Consider the following 25,930-nt stretch of genomic DNA (forward strand, 5'->3'; position numbering starts at 1 on the left):
TTACAAAGAATGGTTTATATATGTATTTTAAAAGTTATGAGGCTAACGCTGTGGTGTAGTAGGTAAAGCCACCGCCTGCAGAGCCAGCATCCCATATGGGCACTGGTTCTAGTCCCGGCTGCTCCTCTTCCAATCCAGCTCTCTGCTGTGGCCTGGGAAAGCAGTAGAAGATGGCCCAAGGCCTTGTGCCCTGCACCAACTGGGAGACCAGGAAGAAGCTCCCGGTTCCTGGCTTTAGATTGACCCAGACTTGGCTGTTGCAGCCACTCAGAGAGTGAACCAGCAGATGAAAGACCTCTCTCTCTCTCTCTCTCTCTCAGCCTCGGCCTCTCAAATATATAAGTATTTTTTAAAATAAGAAGCTATAAAAAATCTGATAGCATGTGACAAAAATCTGTGTTGTCTCTGAAATGTAGTTTTAAAAAAAAGCTTATTGGCTTATTTTAAAAGATATTACAAAGGAACTGATGAATACAAGGCATGTGGGAAAGGGTACACCACCCTGTAGGAACCTCCACATGTTCAACTATCTGGAAATTGCTGTAAAGTGTTTACTATCCAGACCATTACAAGAAACGCTTCTTAAAGAATTAGAGTTATCTTTAAGGGGTCAGCAGTGTGACATAGCGGGTAAAGCCACTGTCTGCCATGCCAGCTTCCTATGTGGTCCCCAATTCATGTCCCGGCTGCTCTACTTCCCATTCAGTTCTCTGCTATGGCCTAAGAAAAGTCACATAAGATGACCCAAGTGCTTGGGTGCCTGACACCCTCGTGGGTGACCCGGAAGAAGTTTCCATCTCCTGGCTTTGGCCTGGCCCCAAGGTGGCCATTGCAGCAATCTGGGAAGTGAAACAGGGGTTGGAAGATCCTTCCCTCTCTCTCTGCACCTCTGGCTTTCAAATACATAAATGAATCTTTAAAAAAGAGTTATTTTTAAACTATAAACAATGCCAGTAACTAATCCATAGCTTTGTCATAAGAATTAATTGAATGAATATTTGTGAGATGCTTAAAACTGGTGTAATAAGTTTGTCATATTATAAGTGCTATTAAAGTATTTATTGTGTTTTTTTAAATAAGCATAATAAGAAAAATGTAAACAAATTATAGGAGCCAGTGTATTTATTATAATAATATAGGCTTGCATCTGTTTTCAGGGAATTTGACTTTTTATATAATAGTAATACTATAAAATCTCATATTTCTTGCGTTTGACAAAGCTAATTACATTGTGGTGATTATTGTAATTCATAATCCCACCCCTATTTTATTATTGCTTCTTTGGGAAATGAAATCTGTCTTCTGGTTTGTAAATATGAATGTATCTAAATCACGCTTTATTTATATCTTGTGATAGTTAAATTTCATCTGTTGGCTGTCCACGGAGTGTCTAAATTACGCATTATTTCTAGGTTGATCTTGAAGGTGACTTGCATTTGAATCCATTTACTCAAAAAGTAGGTTTGTGTCCTCAAAGTGAATGAGCATTATTTGATCTGTGAATGGGCTGAATAGAACAAGTGGAGGACAAAATAGAATTTCATTCCTTTTTTACTGTCTCACTGTTTGAAATGGGATGTCTCATCTCATTTTCTCCACCCCTCAAACCAGAATTTATACCATTGGCTCACCTGATTCTCAGTCTTTGGATCTTGGACTGAGTTATACTACCAGCTTTCCTGGATCTCAAACTGTCAGGTGGTAGATCGTGAGACTTCTCTGCTTCCACAACCTCTGGAAAGAATTCTCATACTATATCTCCATTTATGTGTTGTAGTTAGGTATGTAGATAGATATTCATGTGGGTAGATAGACATATATGAATACACACGTATCTATGCATCTATATTTAAATATACACATATAAATATGTATGTATACATATACCCATAAACAAGTGCAACTCAGAAAGTTTGTAGAAAAAGCAATTAGAAGATAAGTTTATTTTGGTGCAAAAAAGCTTTGCACATGAAGGGTTTCAACAAGCTCACAGAAATGCATATTATCAAAAACTGCAGAAATTTCAAATATTTACTGTACAAAAATAAGCTTCTCTTTTGATCCCTTTTTTTCTATGAACTGTTTAAAGTGATCTTGTGTATCCTATTGGCTCTGTTTTTCTGGAGAACACTGACGAATGTAGGCTTTGATACCTAGAGTGAATCAAGAGAAATAGAATTTTATGAAGTTTTGTGAATTGCTTCTGGGGTTTGGAATTGGTTTTCTATCATGATCATCTTCAAAGATGCTAAATGCTACTTTTGGTAGTAAGGAAGACTCTGATAGTCTGTTGTATCCACATTGGATACTTTTAAACAGCCATTCTTAAGAAGCAAGGAGTTTACCAGTGCCGCGGCTCACTAGGCTAATCCTCCGCCTTGCGGCACCAGCACACCGGGTTCTAGTCCCGGTCGGGCGCCGGATTCTGTCCCAGTTGCTCCTCTTCCAGGACAGCTCTCTGCTGTGGCCAGGGAGTGCAGTGGAGGATGGCCCAAGTGCTTGGGCCCTGCACCCCATGGGAGACCAGGAGAAGCACCTGACTCCTGCCTTTGGATCAGCGCGGTGTGCCGGCCGCAGCGCGCCAGCCGCGGCGGCCATTGGCGGGTGAACCAACGGCAAAGGAAGACCTTTCTATCTGTCTCTGTCTCTCTCTCTCACTGTCCACTCTGCCTGTCAAAAAAAAAAAAAAAAAAAAAAAAAGAAGAAGAAGCAAGGAGTTGATAACTGTATATGATACCTTGAAACACTGTAAGAATATTGACGAATATAATGAGATTGGTTGCTCTTAATGTTCCTATTTCAAGAAATAGAGAATCTCAGTGATATGAATTTCTACCTCAAGTTCTATATAAATAACCTAAGAGCTTCTGTGTATGCCCCAAAAGAGACTCATCACTTGTAGCCTCAGGCCTGAAATTACCAAGAATGAAACACAGAGCTTCGTCATGTGACGGCAGAATTACATGCAAATTGAACTTGTAACTACATAGCGTGTCAACTGTTAGAGTGAGGGCACTGATTAGGAAAGAATGGGGTCCTATAATTTTGGGTGAAAGATGTGTGGAAACATCCTGATGAAGCTGGGAATATTAAAGCCCAGAAGTTATAACGAGTTTTCATTTCCAGGGGAAGCAGTACCCCACCCCCAGTGAAAGAAGTCCCTTCACATCCAGTAGAATTAGCCTCCCTGTTCCCAGAGAACTAAGCTTAATGGGAGTAGTCTCCCCACCCTCTGTGGTATCTCCTTTTTCAACTACATTTAAATTTTTTTTTTTTTAATTTTATTCATTTGAAAGGCAGATTGACAGAAAGAGAGAGAGGGTAAGAAACAAAGAGATTCTCCATCCTCTGGTTCTCTCACCAAATGGCCACAATGGCTGGGGCTGGGCCAGGCTGATGCCCAGAGTCTGCAACTCCATATGGGTCTGCCATGTGGGTGACAGAGGTCCAAGTACTTGGGCCATCTTCAGCTCCTTTCCAAGGCACATTTTAGGAAGCTGGATAAGAAGCAAAGCAGCTGGGCCATGTACTGGCATGTCAATGGAATGCTGGTATTGCAAGTGGCAGCTTAACCCACTGTACCATAATGCCAGTCTTTTCAACTCCATCTGTATGGAATTATCTTTGCATTGCCTGAAGGAACTGTAATTATCTCTCCTGACAGTGTTGATTCTTTTCATAACCCATACCCACCACCCATATTGGCTTCTAGAACTACAACTAGACTGTAATCTTATCAGTCTCCTAAAGTTGAGGTTTACTGTGTGCCTCATCAAGAGACACATTTCATTCCAAAAGAACTACTTGAGTTTTCTAATTTACATAGATATAAATACCAGGAACATATGTGGGACTGGATACTAAGAGTGTGATAATGGTGAAACAGAAGCAAATATAAAGTTGGGTCATGCTAAATTTATTGACATGGACGCACTAGGCAGACATTCTGCATTTAATGTTGTAGCTCAGGAATTCAAAACTGCTCTGACAGTTTAGTTGGATGACTGACACAAGGACCACAAGGTGTTCCATGTGCAAATTGGAAATGCCAGGCATGCTTGATTCAGTGCAATGGAAGGGATTCAAAGGCTTAGAGAGTTGGAATATTGGAGAGGATTTGTCATTTAAAACATACTCGTCCCACTGGAAGCATTCAGAGGAGATACTTTTCACCAATACTGTGAGGAATACATTTTTAAGGGGAATATTTGCATTTTTGAAGAGCTCCGTGATTGTCCTTCTCTGTATGCCAGACCTCGCAGTGCAAACCATAGTCACTGAATTGGAAAACCTAAATGGGAATAATTGGATCCCAGGTGGCAGGGGCCATGTGGCAGCACTCAACTGCCAAAGACTAAGTGGCCATGGCCACCAAAATAGATGATAGAGTCAAAGCAGCAATCAGAATAATCTGACTCCTGCAGACCTAAGGTATTTGCAAATTGGTAATGGTGTTCCTAGAAATGAGACAGATAAGAAGCCTACCAAATCCTCCCTCAATCCATATAAGCAGAAATGCTATAGGTCAAGTGAACAAAAGTCTTACTTGAATAATAAAGCCAGAAAGTTGAGGTATCATAATAACTTCTCATAGTTGAAACAGCATATGGATCCAGAACCACTTTAATGAAGAGGACAGGTCCACCTGATGCAGGTCTTCTGTACCCTACCGGAAATTTATTTTGCTAATCTTGCTCACAAATTTCTCCAGTTTTCTACCAGTGAAACTGCATATTGGAGAAAATAAAATATTCATATCTTTGGGAGACCATTGGATATTGACTCTGAACTGACTCTGATTCTGGGAGATCTGAAATACCATATTAAGGGTGGGCATTGAGTCTACTGGTTTTAAGATATTAGTTAAGAAAGTGGCATCCCACACTGAAGTACCTAAGTTTCAATCCAACCTCTGCCCCTGACTCCAGCCCCTGACTCCAGCTTCTTACTAATGCAAACCCTTGCAGGCAGCAGTGATGGCCCAAGACATTGGGGTTCCTGTCACCCACATGGAACATCCAAATTGAGTTCTGGGCTCCCATTTCAGCTCAGTCCAACTCAGCCATTGCAGATAATCGTGTAGTGAACCAGTGATTGTGAACACTCATTTTCTCTTGTCTCTCTCTCTCTCTCTGTGTGTGTTTTTGTCTCTCAAAACCAATTTTTTAAGATACCATGATGACCCACCTTGCAGAGTAAGAGGTTTTAGAGGTCCAGTGATCAATGGAATTTTGAATCAAGTCCATCTCACAATGGGCCCAGTATGTCCCTGAAACCACTGTGTGGTTATTTCCCCATTTCCAGAATGCATAATTGGAAGAGACATACTTAGCTGCTGACAGAACTCTAAGTGTTTTTTTTCCTTTCACATGTGCAGAGAGGGCTACTATGGTGGGAAAGGTCAAGTTTAAGACACTAGCATTCCCTTTACCCAGGAAAATAGTAAGTCAAAAACAATATTGCTTCCCTAGATGGACTGCAGAGATTAGTGCCATCATCAAGGAATTGAAAAATTCAGAGGGGGTTATTTCCACCACATTCCTATTCAACACTCTTACTTGGCCTTTGTAAAAGACAGATGGATCTCAGAGAATGACAGTGGATTATCTTAAGCTTAACCAGCTTGTGACTCCAATTGCAGCTGCTCTACCAGATGTAGTTTCATTGCTTGAGCAAACTAAAACATCCCTTGGTACCTGGCAGTCATTGATCTGGCAAATGCCCTTTCTCCAAACCTGTCCATATGGCCCACCAGGAGCAATTTGCTTTCAGCTGGCAAGACCAGTGATACAACTTCAGTGACCTACTTCAAGGGCGTATTATCTTTCCAGCCTTACTTCATAAGGTAGTTTACAATGGTCTCTACTGTCTTCCCTTCCACAAGACATCACACTGGTGTCTTATGGGATTATGCTGATTGGGCCTCATAAGCAATATGTAGCTACTTACTCTAGAGTAACTGGTACAACATTTGTGTATTAGAGTGTAGAAAATAAATCTGACTTAATTTCCTGGTTCTTCTATCACAGTCAAATTTCCAGGGATCCAATTGTGTGGGTGGAGCATGGAGGTATCCCTTCTAAGGTGAGTAGTAAGGTGTGGCATTGACCCTGCATAAAACCAACAAGTAGGAATACTTCCAGTGGACTTTGGATTTTAGAGGCAATACATTCCTCATTTGGGTATCTTCTTCAGTACTATTTTCCAAATAACTAAAAAAAGCTACCAGGTTTGAGAGGGGCCTACAACATGAGAAGGCTCTGCAATAAGTCCATTAAGTGCAAGTTGCTCTGTGTTGGCACCATATGATCCAAGAGATCCAAAGGTCATACAAGTATAATTCAGAGATTCTGATGCTAGCTGAAGCCTTTAGTAGACTTTTGTAGGTAACTTGCAGTGCAAGGCTTTAGGATTTTGGAACAAGACTTTGCCATCCTCTGCGGACAACTACTCTTCTTTTGAGAAATAACTCTTGGCCAGAAACTAGGCTATATTAGAGATTGAACATTTAACTATGGCCACCAACTGATAATGCAATCTTAGCTACCCATCATGAAATGAGTATTAGCTGAACCACCAAGCCAAAAATCTGAGGATACATAGCAGCACTCAATCAGTGGTAGTTGCATGCGTATGATAAGGTCAAGCAGGCCCTAAAGACACAAATAAGTTACATGAAGTGGTCCAAGCACTTGTTATTCTCACACTTGGTACACTGGCTTCTCTCCCCTAGCCTATGATTTATGGCCTCATGGGGAATCTCTCTTGGTCAATTGACAGAGGAAAAGAAGATTCATGTCTGGTTTATGAACATTTCTATGGAACACGCAGGCATCATCCCAAAGTGGACAGCTTCAATTCTACAGCCCTACTCTAGGACACCCCTGAAGGACAGGGACAAAGGGAGATCCTTTTGGTGGGAAGAATTTTGAGCAGTATACTAGATTCTTCACTTGGCTTGGAGGAGGAAATGGCCAGAAATGCAACTGTATGCTGATTTATGGACTCTGACCAGTAGTTTGGCTGGAGGGTCAGGCACTTGGAAGGATTATGATCACAGAAACAATGACAAGGAAATTTGGGAGAGAGGTATATGATTAGAACTCTGTAAATCAGCAAAAAGATGTAAAGATATTTATGTCTCATGTGAATGTGCTCACTAAAGGGTGACCTCAGCAGAAGAAGATTTTAATAATCAAGTGTGGGCTGGTGTTGTGGTGCAGCAGGTTAAGCCACTACCTCCAGTGCTGGCAAACCTTATGGGTACCTTTGGAGTCTTGGCTGTTTCACTTCTGATCCAGTCCCCTGCTAATGTGCCTGGGAAAGCAGCAGAAGATGGCCCAATTACTTGGACCCCTGCCACCCACGTGGGAGACCCGGAACAAGCTCCTGCTCCTGGCTTCAGCCTGGCTCAGCTCTAGCTGTTGCAGCTATTTGGGGAGTTAGCCAGCGGATGGAAAATCTCTCTCTCTCTCTCTCTCTCTCTCTCTCTCTCCCTCCCTCTCTCTTTCTCTGCCTGTTTCCTTCTCTCTCTATAACCCTGCTTTTCAAATAAATAAAATAAATCTGTTTAAAAATCAAGTGCGTAGAATCATTGATTCTGCAGATACCAGTCAGCCTCTTTTTCTAGCTACCCCTGACACTGGCAATGGGCGAATGGACAAAGTGGTCATAGTGGCATGGATGGATGTTTGCTCAGTGGTGTGGATTTGCACTCACCAAGACAAATCTGACTATAGCCACCATTGAGAATTTTATCTCCCAGTAAAATAAATCAACTCTGAGCTCTCCGCGTGGTACCTTTCCCAAAGATAATCAGCCAGCTACCTGGTGGCAAGTTCATTACACTGGCCTACTTCCATCATGGAAAGGGCAACATTTTGTTGCTACTGGAATAGATGTGTACTCGGGGAATGGATTCACCTGCCCTGCACACAGTGCATCAGCCAAAACTACCATCTGTGGACTTACATAATCATCATCATGATGTTTCACACTACGGTGCTTCAGACCACCAAAGTCACTTGATTGTGAAAGAAGTGTGGCAATAAGGCCACGTTCATGGAATTCACTACTTTACTATGTTTTTTATCATCTTAAAAAGGTTGGTTTGATAAAAAGGTGAGACGGTCTTTTTAAGATTTAGTAACAATGACAACTAGGTGACAACTTGTTAAAGAGCTGGGCAAAGTTCTCTAGAATGCTATATATTTTCTCTATCACCCCAGTGTATAGTAATGTTTCTCCCATTTTCAGTATTTGATGGTCCGGAAATCAACACTGTTCACCGTTACTCCTAGTGGACCCACTAGAAAAAGAATTTTGTTTCCCGTTCTTGCCACTTTACAATCTGCTGTACTTGTGGTCTTAGCCCAGAGGGAGGAATGCTTCTACCAGGAGACATAACAATGATTCCATCCCACTGCACTTGAAATAATGACTACTTTCTGGCCATTTGGGAATTCTCACGCCTCTGAATCAACAGACTGAGAGTCACAGTGTTGGTTGAGATGATTGATCCTGACTACTAAAGGAAAATTGGACTACTACACTGCAGTGCAGGCAAAGAAGACTATATCTGAAACCCAGCAGAAACCTTAGGGTGCCATTTAGTGTTACCATGTGCTGTGCCAAGGTGAACGGGAAAGTACGACAAGCAGAGATAATCATGGCCCATGCTTTTTAGGAATGAACATTCGGGTTGCTCCATCAGATAAAGAAGGGCAGCCAGCTGAGATGCTAGTTGAAGGTACATAGAATACAGAGTGGGAAGAGAAGGCAGTTAGTTATAAACACCTGCTTTGACCATAAGACACACTGCTTTTATGCCATAGTTTCTAAGCATTGTGAATTTTACATTGTAGCATTTCCGTTATAAGACATCAGGAGAAATCTCCTCTTTGGGGTTGGGGTAAGAACATTTTAAGTTGTAAGGACTGCGTGTAGGCTAGCTGTATCATGTTTGGTGACATTGGGGCCTGGTTAATGCCTTTCCTAGAGGATTGAGTATGGATGAAAGAGATGCATATGTGTGTCAACTGCACAAAGGTAGGCTTGTGATGATTAATTTTATGTGTCATCTTGACTAACCGTGAGCGTGGATATTAAATTGTTTCTGAGTTTGTCTATGAGAGTATTTTCACATAAGATTATCATTTGAATTGGCAGATGAGAAAAGTAGATTCCCCAGTGTAGGAATCATCCAAACTGCTGAGGACCTCAACAGAACCAAGGTGGAGGAAGGAATAATTCACTCTTTTTTCCTGACTCACTGACAGAGGCATCTCATCTCATTTTTCCACCCCTCACACTGAATTTTAGCATCATTAACTCCCCTCGTTCTCAGGCCTTTGGTCTCACACTGAATTATTATTAATCCATTAACCTTCCTAGGACTCCAACTTGTAGCTCAAAGTTGGAATCACATAAGCCAATTATTCATAATAATTCTCCTGAAGTATAAATATATATGTACTTTATTAGATTGTTGAAAAATAAAAAATAGTTAGAAGGTTATAGATAGACTTATGGATATATCAATTGATAGGGAAAAGAGAGACGGAGAGACAGACATAACACTCATATGTAGCCAATAATTATGATAACCACTGGTTATGTTTCCCTGGAGAATCCTCATTAATATAGGTCCAGGTGAGCATACTTCAAAAAGTTTATGGAGAATGAGATTAAAAATATATTTACTTTGGTGCAAAAAATTTCTAGATCCATATATATAAATGATCTTCAAAAAATCATGAAAATATATGTTATGAAAAAAGTATGCATGGATTTAAAAAAAAAAACTAATGCAGCAAAACACACTTATCTTCTTTTAGAAAAAAAGAAGATTATGGGGTCAGTGTTGTAATGCAGAGGGTAAAGCCACCGCCTGCAGTGCCGGTATCCCATATGGGCACTGGTTCAAGTCCTGGTTGCTTTGCTTCTTTTTTTTTTTTGACAGGCAGAGTGGACAGTGAGAGAGAGAGAGACAGAGATAGATAGAAAGGTCTTCCTTTGCCGTTGGTTCTCCCTCCAATGGCCGCCGTGGCCAGCGTGCTGCGGCCGGCACACCGCGCTGATCCAAAGGCAGGAGCCAGGTGCTTCTCCTGGTCTCCCATGGGGTGCAGGGCCCAAGCACTTGGGCCATCCTCCACTGCACTCCCTGGCCACAGCAGAGAGCTGTCCTGGAAGAGGGGCAACCAGGACAGAATCCGGCGCCCCGACCGGGACTAGAACCCCGTGTGCTGGCGCCGCAAGGCGGAGGATTAGCTAGTGAGCCGCGGTGCCGGCCATTGCTTTGCTTCTAATCTGGCTCCCTGCTAATGTGCCTGGGAAAGCAGCAGAAGATTGGCCAAGTCCTTGGGCTCCTGCACCCACATGGGAGGGGGACCTGGATGAAGCTTCTGGTTCCTGGCTTTGGCCTGGTCCAGCCCCAGCCATTGTGGTCATTTGGGGTGTGAACCAGCTGACGGAAGACCTCTCTCTCTCTCTCTCTCTCTCCCCCTCCCTTCCTCCCTCCCTCTCTCTGCCTCTGCCTCTCCTTCTCTGCAACTCTTTCGTATTTTTTAAAACTTATTTATTTAATTTATTTGAAAAGCAAAAAAGAGAGTGAGAGAGAGACAGACAGACAGAGTCTCTCATTCTCTGGTTCACTCCACAAATGGCAAATGGCAACAACCACTACCAATAACTCAATCCAGGTATCCCATGTGGACAATAGCATCTCATATAACTGAGTGGTCATTAGATACCTCCCAGAGTTCACATTATAGGAAAGTGGAATCAAGAGTGAAGACAGGACATGAACTCAGGCACTACAGTATGGATTGTGGGTATCTCAAGTGGCATCTTAACAGTGGCGTCAAATGCTGTCTCTGAACTTATCTTTTAATTCCATTTTCTCAAAATTTTTTGAAGTGCTCTGTATTTTTAATTACACAAAATACATTATTTTATGACATCTAGTGTCTTATAAACATCTTTTTCATGAAGTTTGAGCTGTCATCTGTCAAAACAAAGGAAATATCACATCAGACCTTAGAAATGATATTTAATTTGCTACTGATATTTCTTGAAATAAATCTCAGAATTAAAAAGCTCTCTACAGATGTCTATAATATGGTTCTGATTATATCACTATCTGATTCTATACTGTCTAATAGTTGTCTTTTATGTCCTTGATACTTTACATGTAGGTATGTGAACTCTAAAGGTTCTCAAGAAACTATACATTCTATTATTTTAATTTCTAATTTTTTAAAAATCCCCTAATTCTTATTATACTATCAAGCATGGACATACTTGGATGATTCCTTTAAAGAATAAAGATAATTAAATAACCAACTTAACAAGATAAAATAAGCATAATAATTAATGATCATTCAATGGGATATATAAAACATATTTCCTAAAAGACTCTGATTACTTATAAATGGCTCTGATTATGCTGAAGTATATAATTTTGGTTCCATGGGAACCATTGTGATTTAAAATCAAATGGGAATATTTAATTTTGAAAAATAAAACCTATTTGGCTTTTTTGAATTTAGCAGCAAGACTGTATTATATGACAAGTATTTCAATACTCATCTTACAGTGTAAAAGAAAAATAATAACAGGAAACAAAATCTTGAAGCACAATTTTTAACCTGGGGAATTTATCTACTCAATATATATCTAGTACAATATATATCTCAATATATATCTAGTATATATCTAGTACAATATATATCAGAGATCTTTGATGTCTTATTGGTTCATCCTTATGATACCATTTCGAGATAGGTCTGAACTTTGAAGGGAAAATGATTTAGCCTTACAAAATGACATACTGAGTATGCTCAACAAAATACTGTAGAAGTTTAGGTGGTGAGCGACTAGCTCATTGACAATTCCTGGCAGCTAGCCATGCTCTCTCACAATTTGTGTGTTTTCTCTCCTGTACTAAATTTCTATGGAGATTGTCAGAAGCAGAATATAAAAAGTAGTGACTATGAAGCCATTTGTTTCTAGTAATAATTGGCAAAGACTAAGCAAGGCCTTAACAATTGACATAAGCTGTTCTGGATTATTTTACTACTATACACCTCCCTTTTGAACCATTAACATGGGCAGAATACTAACCTTTCTGATCCAGGTTCCTGATCTCTGATAGTAGTTGATATTGTGCATCTTATAGGAGTAGAAAGGATTTCACCAAAATATACCCAAAGCAACTAAAGAAGTACTTAACAATAAATAATATTTTAGCTATTATTTATGTTGGATTAATGATACTATAATGATGAAGAGGTAGAGGAGAACAGAGAATTTTACTAGAAATGACAATTTAGTGGTCACTTGATATCAACTATTTACTGTCAGAGTCATGCTTTTACAAGCCTTTTGAAGGTCACAAAGAAAATCATTTGGGGGCCCTCATTGCATCACAGTGAATTAAGCCACTGCCTGCCACACCAGCATCCCATGTGTCAACTTGGGTCTCAGCTGTACCATTCTTGATCCATCTTCATGCTAATGCTCCTGGGAAAGCAGCGGAAGAAGGTACAAGTGCTTGGGCACTGCCATTCATATGAGGGACCAAGATGGAGTTCCAGGCTCCTGGCTTTGGCTGTTGGTGCCATTTGAGGAGTGAACCAGTGGATGGAAGATTGGGGAGTGAACCAGTGAACAGAAGATATCTCTCTCTCTCTCTCTCTTTCTCTCCTCCCTACCTCCCCATGTGTATCTCAGTGTATGTCCCTCTCCTTCTATAACTCTGCCTTTCAAATAAATAAATAAGTCTTTAAAAAAAAACTCATGTGTATAACAAATGTATCTGTTCACTTAAACCTTAAATCTTCTGTAATGCCCTGGAGTAGTGCCTATGCTGACAGAGAGGGACCAAGAGGCAATGCAATGCATAAATAGTATACGATGGGTGAGTCTAACATAACAAGGACAATTTTTATAGAGAAAAATTCAGAAATTTATTTATTTTTTAACTTTTATTTAATAAATATAAATTTCCAAAGTACAACTTTTGGATTACAGTGGCTTCCCCCCCCCATAACTTCCCTCCCACCCACAACCCTCTCATCTCCCACTCCCTCTCCCCTTCCATTCACATCAAGATTCATTTTCAATTATCTTTATATACAGAAGATCAATTTAGTATATATTAAGTAAAGATTTCAACAGTTTGCACCCACTGAGAAACACAAAGTGTAAAGTACTGCTTGAGTACTCATTATAGCATTAATTCACATTGTACAACACATTAAGGACAGAGATCCTACATGAGGAGCAAGTGCACAGTGACTCCTGTTGTTGACTTAACAATCAACACTCTTGTTTATGGTGTCAGTAATCACCCAAGGCTCTTGTCATGAGTTGCCAAGGCTATGGAAGACTTTTGAGTTCACGGACATCAATCTTATTTAGACAAGGTCATAGTCAAAGTGGAAGTTCTCTTCTCCCTTCAGAGAAAGGTACCTCCTTCTTTGATGGCCCTTTCTTTCCACTGGGATCTCACTCGCAGAGATCTTTCATTTAGTGGTTTTGGTTTTGGTTTTGGTGTTTTTTTTTTTTTTTTTTTTTGCCAGAGTGTCTTGGCTTTCCATGCCTAAAATACTCTCATGGCCTCTTCAGCCAGATCTGAACACCTTAAGGGCTGATTCTGAGGCCACAGAGTGCTATTTAGGACATCTGCCATTCTATGAGTCTGCTGTGTATCCCACTTCCCATGTTGGATCGTTATCTCTTTTGTAATTCTTTCAGTTAATATTAGCAGACATTAGTTTTGTTTGTGTGATCCTTTTGACTCTTAATCCTATCATTATGATCAATTGTGAACTGAAACTGATCACTTTGACTAGTGAGATGGCATTGGTACATGCCACCTTGATGGGATTGAATTGGAATCCCTGGTATGTTTCTAACTCTACCATTTGGGGCAAGTCCAATTGAGCATGTCCCAAACTGTACATCTCCTCCCTCTCTTATTCCCACTCTTATATTTAATAGGGATCACTTTTTAGTTAAATTTAAATACCTATGAATAATTGTGTGTTAATTAAAGAGTTCAACAAATAGTATTAAGTAGAACAAAAAAATACTAAAAGAGATAAAGTATTAAGTTGTTCATTGACAATCAGGACAAGGGCTGATCAAGTTGCTATTTCTCATAGTGTCCATTTCACTTCAACAGGTTTTCTTTTTGGTGTTCAGTTAGTTGTAGAATGACACGGATGCAAAGAAAGAATTATAAGTAAAATGTCCCCCAAGAACAAAGTTAGGAAATACCAGAAGTAAAGACTCATTTTAAAAAGTAGATTCATTAAGATGGTGTGGAATGATCCAGAATAGACAAATGGACTAACAATTCCAGTAAGAAAGCTCACATAACATCATGGATGACTATGGACTACACTATTTGATAAGTGGTACTGTATTATGGCCATCCATGCGGGAAAATGAAATTAGTTCTCCACCTGAAACCATACACAAAATTCAATTCCAGATGAATTAATGACACGTCTATAAATTCAAATTAAAGTTTTTAAGAATAAAGTACCTTTAGAATCTAGTGGTAATCATCATGATCTTGAAGTTTTCACATATAAGACACCCAAACAGCTCACCATTAAATAAAAAAGAAATTTAGATGCTAGAAATTAATATACTAGGAAAAAAGGAACAAATTCAGAGTATGTAATTGCAACAAATGATCTGCAGAATAATTATTAATATTATTAATAATAAAATATGTGTACATTATTTTTCTGAGTGACTTGTAGAAGTTTAAGCATTACTTGTTGTCACTGCTTCTTTGTGTGTGTGTGTGTGCTAGGTTCTACATTCTGTCTTCCACACAGCAACCAGAGAAGTACTTTATGAATCTAAGTCAGATCATGCTAACCCTCTGCTAACACTATGGCATTTCTACCCATCTCAGTAAGAGTAAAAGCCAAAGTTATATTAGCTCTCTGATTTCATTTCCTATGGCTCTCACCCTTGCTCACTGTCCTACAGCTATACTGGCTTCCTCGGTGTTCCATGAAAATATCCAATACACACTCTCCACCTGGATCCTTCATCTAGCTTTTCCTGTGACTGGAGGAGTTATCAGATACCCACATGAAAAGTTCTTTCACTCCTTTAGGTCTGTGGTCAAAGGACACTTCCTCAATGTAATTTACCAAGACCAGCCTATTTAAAAGTGCACTCACGCCCTTTCCTGGCACTGCCTTCCATCTTACTTCGCTCCTGTTTCTCAGCATTCTGCTAGTCTTATCTCCGGCTGCCTGAACAAACTATTACAGACCAAGTGGCTTAATCAACAGAAGCGCATTGCACCACAGTTCTGGAGGCTGAGAGTTTAAGATCAAGGCCTCACAGGTTGGGTTTCTTCTGAGGCTTCCCTCCTTGGCTAATGGAAACCAAATTTCTTGCTGTGTCTTCACATGCTTCATTCATCTGTGCATACTCATCCCTGGTGCCTCTCTGTGTGTCATGATTTCCTCTTATAAAGACACCATTTGGATTGGATTAGGAACAATTCCAGTGGTCTCATTTTAACTTATTTATTTACCTCTTTAAAGGCCATAACTCCAAATACACTCACGTACTGAGATATTGGGGGATAAGACTTCAACATGTGAATTTCAAAGGGCACAATTCCATCTATACAATGCACTTATCACTTATGACATAAGCTGTGTCTTTATTATTTGGAGAGTTTTTGTTTTTCCTCCTCATTACTAAACCTTGGGGCAGGCATTTGGCATAGCAGTTTAGATACTGTTTGGTACGTCACATCCTATATTGAAGTACTTGCTTCCATCTAATGTACACCCAGGGAAGCAGCAGCTGATGGATGGCTCAAATAATTGGGTCCCTGCAACCCACATGGGAGACCCAGATTGAGTTTTGGCTCCTAGTATCAGCCCCAGTTGTTGCAGGCATTAAAAGAATGAAACAACCAATAGAAGATCTCTGTCTCTGTCTCTCCCCTTTGCGCCTCTGTCTTTTCAAGAACATCAAAGATAAATAAATAATGTTTCTAAAAGCTTTTTTAAAAAGAATGTCAGCACCATAAGTTTAAGAGTTTTTTTTTTTCTGTTTTGTTCTCTGAATAATCTAAAGTATTTACTTCAGTGCCTAGCAGATAGAAGGCACACAATACGTATTTGTTGAGTGAATAAAAGTTTTACAGCAGATAAATAGAAATCAAATAAATTTCACAGGCAAAGCAATTAGTGGTAATTAGCACTATTAATTAACATACTTAATTATGTAGCAATAAAATAAATATATAATGCTATTCTCAAGCAATGCTGTGGTTCTTACATTTTAATGTGAGTCTGCTAGAGATCTTGCTTAATACAAATCCTGATTCAAGAATTCTGTGGCAGTGCCAAAGATTCAGTATTTCCAACAAACTTCCAGGTGACCTCAGTGCTGTTGGCCCAGGGAATGTCCAGGGACACATTTTGCTCATTTAGGGCATACTCAAGAAAGATGAATATACAACATAGTTTAAGGATACGTTTGTATGTAGAAGAACTATAAAGAAAAGTAAAAGAATAATTAGGGCAAAATGTAGATTGGTAGTCACAGCTGAGGGTGCCAAAAACAGCTCCACTTGGAGAGTGAACTTCAAGGGTTGTAAAGGTCCTAGTTCATGATACATTTTAAACGTGGTGGTGAGTGTATGAGTGTTTCTTTTGTGTTTTTAAAGTGAGTATCTATTACAATGGGTGTTTTCACAAAGGAAAGGAGAAGCAGCAGTAAGGGGAGAAAAACACTAAGAAAGAAAAAGAGAACGAATGCACAAACAGAAATATCTTTTGTCATTCTATTCCAAACATTTATCAGTCTCTACTCAATGCTGAGCCACAAAGAGAAATTATAAATAACTAGCCCTCTGGTTCTATGGGTTCCACTTCAATGATTCAACCAACCTCAGATAAAAAGTATTTGGGGGACAGTTAAGACGCTGAATAGGACACACCCCCCATCAAGTATTGGAGTCCCTGGGCTTTAGTTTCAGCTCGCCTTTTAATTCCAGCTTCCTGCTAATGTACATCCTGGGAGGCAGTGGGAAGTTGGGTCTCTGCCACCCACATGAGAGACCTGCATTGAGCTTCTAGTTCCCTGCTTCAGTTTGGCTCTCATGAGCACTGGGAGAGTGAATTAGTGGATGGGAGCTCACTCTGTCTCTCTCTCCACTTCTCAAATAAATAAACAAAAAGTTTTAGAAAATGTAGTTGGAAGAAAGAACATGTCTGTACTGAACATGTGCAGACTTTGTGTTTCTAGTTATTTCCTAGGCAATACAGGATAAGAACTATTTACATAGAATTTACATTATATTGTACATTATAAGTAATCTAGATATGACTTAAACTATATAGCAGGATATGCAAAGATTCCATGCAAATACTGCTACATTTTACATAAGGGCCTTGAGAATCCACAGATTTTGGTAGCCATGTGCAGGGAGGGTGGGAGTGTGCCCTGGAACCCATTCCTTTGAGACATCAATGGAAGACTGCAGGTCTGGCCCATAAGTAGCTCTTGGTCTCATGGAGACAAGTGATTCACAAAACACAGGAAAAATATAAAATAAGATAAATTGCTATTGTGCACTCTGTAATAAAGATGAAAATAGCGTATGAACGCTGTATATATAAAAATTAAGTTGGAGGTTTCCTTCTAAAAACTTGCCCCACAAACTCTTACTGACTTCTCATGACTACCCGACATGCCTGCTTTATGTCCTCTCAGACATGGCTGCTGTCAGTGGTGTTTTGCAGCTGGTGTGCAGAGGATCAATCTTAGAGAAAAGTACCTAGCCCCAAAAAAATTCTTCTAACTCTAATATATTAAAAGTTTCTGGGTTTTAATATCTTCTGCATGTTTTGTGATGTGGCTTTCTCAGGGTCCTTGGGGCTTTTAAAAACATTTGCTGTCAGAAATGCCATTTACAGAACCTCTAGGGAATTTCAGAAATGTGAAAAATTGGCAGAGCAAAATAATACTCTACTCCTGCAGTTATGTCTTTAATTTAAACCATTTCAACATATGAATTTTGTCATGAAAGCAATCTATCTGCTCCCAAATGTTACATTCGTTATAAAGGAATAGTGTAACCCAGGCTTTCATGGAATTTTCAATTCGGGACAACTTTTCTTGGAGTAATGCACAATATTTAGGTGAGCATTCATTGAATGGTTGCATTTCTAAAAGACTCAGACATGAATGGTGCCTTTTCAGTGCATAAAAGTGATCAAACATCGGGCTTTCAAGAGCTTCTGTGCTCTTTATTGATCCAGTAGCTTCCCTCATAGGAAGAGTAGATTTGGGGGATGTACAGATGACATGTTGGCAGCATTTTCCTAACACTTTAACAGACAAAATTTTGCATTGTAAAACAACAACAAAAAAAAACTGAACTGAGTAAGGAGATACTTTTATGCAAAAGGATTATTGCAAGAGAGGGAAAAGGATTATTATAATAGGGAGAACGCTGACTATAAGAGGTCTGGAAATGTCTTCATAGTTGGGCAAAAAGGGGTTTTCTTTTGCAGAGAGGGGTAATTAACAGTAGAAAGAATCAAGTGTGGGTCAAGTGCAATGAAAGTGTAGCACTGGATTGCAAATCAGAGAAAGTTTTACCCTGAGACCAGCCTGTTTGCAGGAGGGCCTGTCTGACCACTCAGGCTGAAGATAGGTCAAAATTCTGGAAATCAGAGGAAGGAGGAAAGTTTAACCAAAGTTAGGTTAACAGCAATTTTCTTCCTGCTGATCTCAGTGGATAAAATAGTTTAGCTAATCATTTATGAGAAAAAGAATGGGAATTCCGAGGGTCAATGTCCAGTCTTGTCATACAAGAAAGGATAATTCTTCCCATTGCATGTTTTGCAAAACAAAAAATGGTGGGGGAATTCCTTTCACTTTTACTTTCTGCGAGCTTAAGTCACAGATAAAAATCAACATTTCCAACATGGGTAGAAGGGTCCTTAAAAAGAGACCCAATTAAGTTAAATAATATGCTTCAGGTAATAGGACAAATCAACCCCAAAGTCAGGCTTGGTCAGTATTCATTTCTTCTTCCGGTGTGCATTTTTGTCAAGGAGGATGCATGTTAGTAAAATGGCACGGTCTTGTCTGTTGCACAGCTCACATCCTGGACACCATCCTATGCTCCAGCCCCTACTGCCATTGCTGGAAGCCAGGTGACCAGATTGAATTCGGCAGATGTACTCTAGTAGGCCAGACCTATGAGATGAGCCTCTGGAAAATCCAGATGTCGAATGGTTTACTGATGGCAGCAGCTATCTGAAGGAAGGAGTTAGAAAGGCAGACGATAGAAGCCCAAGCACTACCACACAATACTTTAGCCAAAAGGTGGAGCTTATTGCATTGACTAGGGCTTTACAACTGGGAAAAGGTCAGCGAGTTAGTGTGTGTGTGTGTATATATATATATATATATATTCCAGATATGCTTTCCTTGTGTTGCATGCACGCGCAGCAATCTGGAAAGAGAGGGGCTTACTGACTGCAAAGAGTTCCTCTGTTAAATATGGAAAAGAGATACTGGCTCTACTCCAGGCAGTACTGGAGCCTTTAGAAGTGGCCATCATCCACTGCAAGGTATATCAGAAGGGAGATAATTATATTAACCAGGGAAATGCATTAACAGATAGAGCAGCTACAAAGGAAAGTTTGGAAATGGCCCTTATACGTCAATCTGTGGAAGTGGCTAAGGAATCTCACTATACGGAGCCTGAAAATGAATGGGCTCAACAGCGAGGCTATACTAAAAAAGCAAATGGATAGCGGATGCTAAATCACAGAATCATGCTACCAATGGCCACTTAATGGAAAATTACACAGCTCTACCCACTTGGGAAGAGATGCCTTAGTACAACTGGTCTCCCGAGCTTTTGGAGAAAAGGGACCAAATATGGTCACAAAGGAAATGACTTTTCTTGGCCTCTATGTTTACAGAATAACCCTCACCATGTAAGGCCACCTCCCCTGTTGACTCCTGTGCAGAGGAGGGGAACATAAACAGCTGAAGATTGGCAGGTTGATTATACCAATATGCTCCCTACAAGTAATTACAGGTACCTTCTAGTCTTTATTGACACTTTTACAGGATGGATAGAGGCCTTTTCGACCCGAACAGAGAAAGCACACGAGGTGTTTAAAGCCTTGTTGAAAGACATCGTGCCACGCTTTGGACTCCCACGGTCACTCCAGAGTGACAATGGACCTTCATTTATATCTAAAAGAACCCAGTAGAACCCAGCAGCTTCTGAGAAAAATGATGACCATGCAGGAGACACTGAGGATGGCAGTGACTGAAAGAGATCCAGCTCGTGAAGTGAACTCATTAGATGAGATAGGTAGAGACTTCCAGACCGAGAACAGGCAGGGTCTGCGCCCCTAATCAGCAGGAAGTAGCTACAGAAGATGGAGACTCGATGCCCATCAACAACCCCTTAAGATTAAGGTCTGGAGTCTCTGAGGGGAGAATGAAGTAGGCAGACATACAGGTTAAAATTGATCAGATTTGTGAACTGGAAGACCACGCCCCTGTGTGACCTAATGCCCCTACCTGATGCCTTTGCCACGCCCCTGTGTGGCCTCATTCCCCTACCTGGCCACACGGGGGTGCCCACCAGCCAATCAGGTTAATTAACCACTCCCCTTTGGAGTGGGTTAAAAGCCTAGGGCACAGTGTGCCTGACCCTGCTCTTCTTCCCTGGCCTCTTGCCAGGACAGAGCTTGCTGTAGCCCTGCGCCTCCAGGGCACATGGCCTTTGGGCCATGTGCTCTAGGCTTCCTGGCCTAGATGCTCATCCACGTGGCTGGTTCCTGGAGCTTGGTATGAACCCCTATTCACCTCTCTCCCCTAAATAGAGCTCTCACTCTCCTAAGCATCTTACTAAATAAAAGCTTAAAATGTACCATGCTGCCTCGTTGATCTGTGCCGGTATTTAGAATTCTTCTCTAAATACTAGGCAAGAACCCTCTTGGGCTTATTAATATTGGGGATTTAGTAATAAGCCCATGGTGAAATCGTAAGGCACCCCAAATTCCAGTAGCGCATGTGGCACCCCAGATAGCATTTCTATGGAACTTTAAGGAGCCACATTTCAGGGTAAATTTTAGGGGGTCTTGTCCTATTTCAAGATGGCATAACCACAGGTGTCAGATCCACCCCCACCCTAATGAATTTTGCTGCTCCTACTTCCCTGCCCCCCAGCAAAGGTATAACAAGACCTGCCTCTCACACACATGCCCTCTCTTGATCTCTCTCCCTCCTGATTACTCTCTCTCTTACTCTCTTGCCCTCTCCCCTTGGCCCATCAGCCTTCCCCCACCCAACAAAAAAAAACCTTTCCTCTAACTCAGGTGTTTGGCATGTTTTGGTGATGGCCTTACATTGGTGCTGTGACTCGGATCCAAGCTCTTCCATTGACCTTGCTCTCCCTTCAGGAATCTGAGCTGTTTTGGGGTCCTGATTTTCTGCCAGTCACAAAACACAGCCCTGGACCTCCTTCCATGCCACTGAATGCTCTGTGATCTCCATCCACACATCGGCCTTTAAAATCCTGAGGTAAGATGTGCATCAGGGGATTCTCCCACAGTAACCTCTACTATGGGTTCTGGTTCTACTATACTTCTCCTTGAAGTCATGGTGCCATGCACCACAATGCCTATGGCCTCATGCCTCTACAGACTCTGTGTCCAGGCAACGGTGTGTGTGGGTGATGACTCAACCCCCTATTTCCCTTCTACAGGCTAGGCCTTGGGTTCCAGTGGGTGGGTGGGTGACAACCCCTGCCTTCTGTTCCCATATCCTCTTGTTGGATGGCTGTGATCTCGGGGTCTCCCAATATCTGCCAATCTGACTCTATGGTTTGCCATGGGAACTTCTCCATCCTGTGTTCTGTCCAGCCCTCCTCTCGGTTGTCTCCTAATCCAATGACCAGTCCATGTTTGACCCCGACACTATTCAACATCTGTATCATTTCTGTAAGCATTTGAGAAAGTGGAAAAAACTTCCTATGTCTAAGCTTTCTCCTGTCTCAGCTGTGAACTTTCTTAAGCTCAAGTTCTCTTAACTTCCAAAGCTCTCACTAAAAAGCCAAAACCCTTTTCTTCTATGTTTGCTGCTCCAGCTCTGTCTCAGCTCACTGTACCTCCCCTTCCCACCCAGGAATTCTGACCTTACCTCAGAATTAGCCCTTGTCCAAAGTCTACTCCCCCTGTCTTATCTATGATCCTCTCTAACACCCTCCTCCAAGAGAAGCAAAGGTGCTATCTCCCTGCCTTCACCCTCCAGCCATTGTCCTCTAACTGGTCTTTGCCCATTCACCTCCTGTTCCAGTTTTACCAGAAGAATAGCAAGGGAGTGGGTGATTCCACCCTTCAGAGCTCCCAGTTTACTGCAATACAAATTAGGTATCCCACCCTTTTGATGGCTCTCTCTCTCTCTCTTTTTTTTTTTTTATCATGAGCAAGCCAGACAGGATAATCAGGTCTTTTGATGGGTTTTCCTCCTATGTTGTAACTGAAAGTCAAGCTGACCTCACCAGGTCTGCTCAATTCATACAAACTAGATTTCCTAGTCCCATTAGTGGCCATTTCCTAGATTGGCCCTTCAAACCAGCCAGCTCACCAGGTTAATTACTATTTCTGGATATATCTCCTTTTCCCTAATTGCCCCTTACTCTGTCACCTATCAGATTCTCCTCCTTAAAAATCTCTCTCTCCAACCAGAGGGGTGTCCATCTACTCTGATGGATATTCTCCCCCATTAAACCTAACATAATGGTGATAATCTCCAATGGACTTCTCGTCCCTGGCACATGGGCTGCTAGCCCACAGTCACCTTTGGGACCTGTCTGACAGCTGCCTGAATATTTTGTTTCAGAGGCAGTCCCAAGGAGCTGACTGTTGACTAGGGCATCATTGGCCTATAGTGTTCTTTGGGTAAAAGAAAAGTAGACTCAAATTCAAATGGCTGCCGCCATAGCTCACTTGGCTAATCCTCCGCCTGCAGAGCCGTCACCCCGGGTTCTAGTCCCAGTTGAGCACCGGGTACTAGTCCCGGTTGCTCCTCTTCCAGTCCAGCTCTCTACTGTGGCCCGGGAGTGCAGTGGAGGGTGGCCCAAGTGCTTGGGTCCCTGCACCCACATGGGAGATGGGGAGGAAGTACCCAGCTCCTGGCTTTGGATCGGCTCCACGCCGGCCGTAGTGGTCATTAGGGGAGTGAACCAACAGAAGGAAGACCTTTCTCTCTGTCTCTCTCTCTCTCTGTCTCTCACTAACTCTGCCTGGCAAAAAAAAAAAAAAAAAAAAAAAATCAAGTAAAACCTAAAAAGTTGTCTTTGGTAAATAACAATTTCATGTATGAAAATTTGATTAAACTGTAACTAGACATTGAGTTTGAAGAAATTTCTCTCTTTTGAATACAGGAAGATTGCTACCTTTAAAAATATTGCTTTGTAACTTACAGAACTTGTTTTACAATTTGGTTTAGCAGGTTTCCAATGATATAGCAATGGGTAATAAGTACTCATTATAGCCCCTAAGGTGGATTTTGCAATCTCTGGTTTAATGTCAATGATTTATAGCTAGAGTTTTATAAAAAGGGTAGAATTCTATATAACGGTAATTTTGACCTTAATTCAGATAATGTAACACCAGCATCCTCAGTCATCCAGGTGTAATTACTAAATGTAAATTGGGTAAAGTCAAATGAGATAAATGTGTCTAAATGTAAATGATGGTACTCTTAACACCTTAGATTCTATAGAAAAACTATTGTGTTTACTAATGTTTTCATAAATTGTCTATATGAAAATAGTTCAACACTGCTTGAAAGTAACTAAGGTTGAAATTCAATGTGTTATCATATTTAGAAAATGTCTTAATTTGGAGAATTCTAAAGGGTGATTTCAAAATGTAAATCAAGGAAATCAGAATATGGAAAGCAAAATCTTTTAGTCTATTTGGCAGAAGTATAATTTGATCCTCTATTAAAGCAATGAGGTTTTTACAATGCATATATGCCAGTCAATAAAACCTGCAGCATCTCCTTTTAATAGTTTTGTTTAATTGTTGATTCTCTGCCAGTTTTCTAGCCAGCTCCAGTAAGCTATTTTCTCTTCCCTAGGTTTGATTCTTCTAAAATTGTTCCAAGTTATGGGATATTCCGTGTGCTAACTAATTTAAGTTCTTATTTCCAATTTTTGGAATGACCAAAGAGAATACTGTTAAAGTAGTCTATTGTGTTCTGTAATGTCCCATTAAGCTCTGACTGTTTAGGAACGACTGAGTTTTTAAGAGTTATGGTTTGTTTGAATATACACTCATTCTAAAGCATCTGAGTAATTGCCTTGTAACAGTGACTAAATCTGGTCTATATTATGTCATGATGTTAAAAGATCCTGTTTCTACCAGATATTTTAAGCCTTCTTGGCATCCTTGACAGACATTCAAAAAATCAAAGTCCCAAAGAATTTGGACTTTGATATTTCCAGTTGGGCCACTGAAAACGTCAAAGGATATGTTCCTCATCTCCTCATCTTTTTTTTTTTTTTTAAGATTTATTTATTTATTTGAAAGTCAGAGGAGAGACAGAGAGAGAGAGAGAGAGAGAGATCTTCCATCTGCTATTTCACTCCCCAATCAGCTGTGCCAATCTGAAGCCAGGAGCCAAGAGCTTCTTCCGGGTTTCCCATGTGGGTACAGGGGCCCAAAGACTTGGGCCATCTTCTGCTGCTTTCCCAAGCCATATCAGAGAGCTGGATCAGAAATGGAGCAGCTGGGACTTGAACCAGTGCCCATATGGGTTGCCAGCATTGCAGGCACTGGTTTTACCCACTACACCACAGTGTCAGCCCCATCTCTCATCTTGTGGAGACACCAACTAATCAGGCTATTTGGATTACATTAGAGGTACTGTCAAGATGTGAAGTGGTGCTAAATTTTAAGTTATGATAATGTAAAATGCTACTTATACAAATGTTCAAAAGTTCAAAAAGTTTAATGATCTTGTGTTGTTATCAGACATGATAGTTTTCACGAGAAAGGCCCAGAGGCCTAAAAGGGTTAAATGTTTTGTAAAACCCTACAGGTGCTTTCGAAAATATTGTGTGTAGTAAGCAAGTACCTCTTGTTGGTTAATGAGTTTATAATTTTAAACATGGCTATTTGAAGTCTTTTGTCATCTACAGTTTTGTATATCAGATTTGCTGCTCATAAAACTAAACATTGTTGGTTCTGTGTCTAACTGTCCTCCTGTAGGTTCTGAGAGATTTTTTTCCAATGACTTCTACTGCATTCAGTACTTTGGGATGGCTCTGTAAGAAGATGAAGCCAATAATGCACTACAGGTTCCAATTGAGAGAAAGTATGGTTAATCGAGATTACTAAGAGCAGAAAGTAATTCAAATTGATCAGTAATTTAAAAAAACAGTTAAAGACTTTGAGAAGCTATTACTGAAACTGTTTTATTGTTCCATCTTGTAATGTTATGTTATACGTGTATATATATTGTATGTGTACATGGAAAAATTATTAATAACTTTTAATTGACTTATAGATAAAAATAGCTCATAAATTTAAACTGCTAAGTTAATCTAAGATACATGTTGGTTCGTATGACCTTAATCTTTGTATCAGTTTTTTTAAATTTGTTGTTAGAAAGAATCTAAAACTGCTTAAGTTATTGACATGTTTGTGCTTGAGTTTGCTGGTCAAACAAGTTATACCATGATAGATATTTAAGTGATGTTTCCAAATACATGTACTCTTGTCTTAAAATTTATAGAAGGCATTGGACCTTCTGATAAGTGTTTTCATAAGTTATTATTTAACAGTTAAAATTGTTTGCTAAGTTTTCATGTGATATTGCTGTCAGT

General features: G+C 40.4%; 1 long non-coding RNA gene across 1 annotated transcript; it reads left to right on the top strand.

Moving 5' to 3' along the window:
- Window positions 1-20,692: 20,692 nt before the first annotated feature.
- On the top strand, window positions 20,693-25,523 carry LOC149119658 (uncharacterized). Its single transcript, XR_016227582.1, has 3 exons — window positions 20,693-20,880; window positions 21,495-21,615; window positions 25,314-25,523. It is a non-coding gene; the product is annotated as an uncharacterized LOC149119658 (long non-coding RNA).
- The last annotated feature ends 407 nt before the right edge of the window (window positions 25,524-25,930 follow it).

The sequence above is a fragment of the Oryctolagus cuniculus genome, chromosome X (assembly GCF_051225735.1).
Source record: "Oryctolagus cuniculus isolate XC-2025 breed Fujian yellow rabbit chromosome X, ASM5122573v1, whole genome shotgun sequence".
NCBI lineage: Eukaryota > Metazoa > Chordata > Mammalia > Lagomorpha > Leporidae > Oryctolagus > Oryctolagus cuniculus.